General features: G+C 38.0%; 1 non-coding gene across 1 annotated transcript; it reads right to left on the bottom strand.

Moving 5' to 3' along the window:
* Positions 1–2,621: 2,621 nt before the first annotated feature.
* Positions 2,622–2,728, bottom strand: LOC141624764 (small nucleolar RNA R71). The gene has a single exon (XR_012534569.1). It is a non-coding gene; the product is annotated as a small nucleolar RNA R71 (small nucleolar RNA).
* Positions 2,729–3,277: the final 549 nt, after the last annotated feature.

The raw sequence follows: 3,277 nt of genomic DNA, 5'->3' as shown, positions 1-3,277 counted from the left end.
TGTAATGAATCACGGTTCTATAAATTTATTATTAACATGCTTAAATGCGTGTAAATGAACTAACGGTTCAATGTCTCAAAATGAATAGGAAGCATTGGGTGCTAATGGCAATCCAAGTGGAAACAAAAACAGTGTACTGGATTGACTCTCGCGAAGGCAAACTGATGTGACTCATATTTGAGCATATTTAGTCCCCGAATTAGCCTCGTTCCTATGCTTTTTAGTACATAATTGGGTCATTTACTATCTTTAGTTTCTCGTTTTGCATATTCTTTGAGGTTTTGATCCCTTGGTAGGAAATGAGTGCAAACCTTGCATTTTCATGGCAAAATGGAGCTAAATTGATCGAATTCAATGACCAAGCCTCAAAGGGAAGACAATGCTAGAAGGCCTATGTAGATAATAAAGTAGATTGGGCAATGATGAAAGGATCCTTGCATCTCCAACAAGATCCCCTCGGATTGTTGAATAAAGAAAAGAAGAGAAGTGACTGTGAAGGAATCCGAGCGGCGCAGTGCCCAGGACGAGCATCGCCCTGCTACAGTCTGAGCGTCCCGAGGCCAAGACGCTCGTCTTAAGGCCCCATGATCCGAGCGTCCCGACCCACAATCCGCTCAGATTCTGCTCCAGAACCAACCGTCCCTCAGCCAAGATGCTCGGGACGAGCGTATTACTTGAAGACCACCAAAACGGAGATGAGCATCTCCTTGGAGAGGAGCACTTCCTCAACGTTTCTTAAGGGTCTTAATAGTCATTTAAGCCCTTAGTAACCCTAATATTTGTACCTAATCTCTACTATAAATACCCCCATTGTACTACCTAGATTACCATGTCATCTTAATAAGATCTTAATCAAGTCCTAATACTCTCTTAATCTTGTAATCAATTCTGAATTTAGCATTAATACAAATCTCATTTCTTAATCATTCCTTAATTTCTCTATTGTTAATTATTTATTTTGGATAATTAGAAGATTATTTGGGTTTATTTGGAGGATTGACAACCTTCTATTAATCATCAAATACTTCTATTATTCTTTGCTTTATTATTTTGGAATCATCTTTATAGGTATAATTCTCTCTTAATCCTTTTTAATTATTGTTAATCATCTTCATTTGTTCATCATGTTTTGCCTTGCTAGTATGATTGACAACCTTGTTAGCATGTTAAACTTGATAATGAGTGAGTAGTTTCCTTAACTAGGGTTAATGGGGAATTAGGGGAAACCAACATGGGGATTGATTCATGCTTAATCTAATATGTTTTCATAATTAATTTGCTTGCTTGTTGTGATTTCAACTTATGCACATGTTATGTTTGATGAAATGCAAGCCTATGAATCCTTACATTTTTTTACCCATCACTTACCTTTTCAATGAGACTTGTAAGATATAAACCAACTCGAGTCTCATTAAACCATGCATATAGTTGGATAGGGAGGATTAAGTCGACTTGTAGGTGTTGTACAATCTAATCGATTCGGCTCCGGGACCCAAACCTTCTTAGGGATTGTAAGATATACACTAACTCGATCCCATCACAACAATAATTGCTTGCATCTAGTAGAGAATATGTTTGTATGATCAAATCCCATGAATCCCCTATGAACTCATGACACCCTAGTGCTTTTAATCAATTGCTTACATTTCATTTTAATCATCTTGCTTACTTTCATTATTTTTTTTGCATTGTTATTTAGTTTAGTTGATCTCCTACCTCAACCCAAATTGTGACACCCTTAGACACAACCACTTGCAATCGAAAATGCTACATCAATACCCGTCCCTTGGGATCCGACCTTTACTTACCTCTTTACTAAAAGTAGAGTAGTTTGTGAAGTTATAATATTGTTTTGGTCTAGGTAACTCTTAACGACAAGTAACCGAAATCCATACACCAACCAAAAATGGCGCTGTTTCTGGGGACAGTGTTAACTTGATTTGATTTTCTTTGATTGTTTTTAGTTGTGTCTTTCTTTACCTTCGGGAAGTCAAACTCCTCAAGGTTTGTTCTAATTTTTTTCAAGTTGTTTGATATTTTGCATGTCTAGGAGATCACAAGGTAACTTGTTACCCATTGATCTTGAAATTGAAAAAACTTTGACCAACAATAGAAGACTTGCTAGAAATACTTTGAGAGGTATTGGTGAAATTGTGGACATTCAACCAAATAATATTGAGTTCATCAACTCTTTTGAAAGAGAAGGAGAGGATAACCCAACACAAAATCAACCACAAAATCAACCCACAATGCCTAAATTTTCATCACATTCCGTACCAACCGAGGAGAACCTACCAAATGGTACTCCCACACCACAACATTTGACCGGTAATTTCATTGCAAAATCCGCATTTATCCAATTAGTCGAGAGAAGTCAATTTGGGGGGATGCCTAGTGAAGACCCTCATTCTCATATGGAGACTTTTTGTGACTATTGTGATGCGATTTCTCAAACCGGAGTTACTCAAGACCAAATTCGATGGGTCTTAATTCCTTTTTCTTTGATTGGTTCCGCGAAACAATGGTTAAAGAGCCTTGATAAGGCTACTCTTGGTATTGACTCTTAGAAGAAATTGGCGCTTGTTTTCTACAAGAAATTCTATCCTCCGGAGAAGACTAACATGTTGAGAGCCCAAATCACCGGGTTCAAACAAAGGGATGAGGAATCTTTGTATGAAGCATGGGAGAGATTCAAGGATACTTGCCGATCTTGTCCACATCATGGACTTAGCGAGTGGTTCCTTGTACAACAATTTTGGAATGGTCATTATGAAAACTCCCGAAACATTCTCAATATGGGATCAAATGGTATGTTTACCGAGGTTGACGATAATAAAACATGGAACAAGATTGAGGAAATGGCGGTCCATAACTCACAATACAGTAGACCTCGGAAGGCTACTAGAGGAGGAAAGCATGAAGTAGACTATATCACTCAATTGGGTCAGTGCTCATATTGATACCATTAATTTGAAGTTTGAGAAGGCTATGGCTAAGATTGAAGAAGCCCCCAAATCGCCTAAGCAACATGTTAATGCCATGGTGGCATCTTCATCAATTCCAAGTGAAGTATGTGAGAGTTGTGGAACTTTGGGAGATGACCAAAGTGAATGTAGGGGAACAAGTGAATGTTTTCCAAGCATACAAGAGTGATACCCCTTATTCAAATTATTACAATGAAAACGCCAAATTCCATCTCAACCTCTCATACAAAAGCCAAAATGTTCAAAACCCTCAAACAACATACACCCCACCTCCAATGAGAAACCAAGCTCAA

Source organism: Silene latifolia, chromosome X (genome assembly GCF_048544455.1).
Source record: "Silene latifolia isolate original U9 population chromosome X, ASM4854445v1, whole genome shotgun sequence".
Taxonomy (NCBI): Eukaryota; Viridiplantae; Streptophyta; class Magnoliopsida; order Caryophyllales; family Caryophyllaceae; genus Silene; species Silene latifolia.
This window is presented reverse-complemented; position numbering and strand designations above follow the sequence as displayed.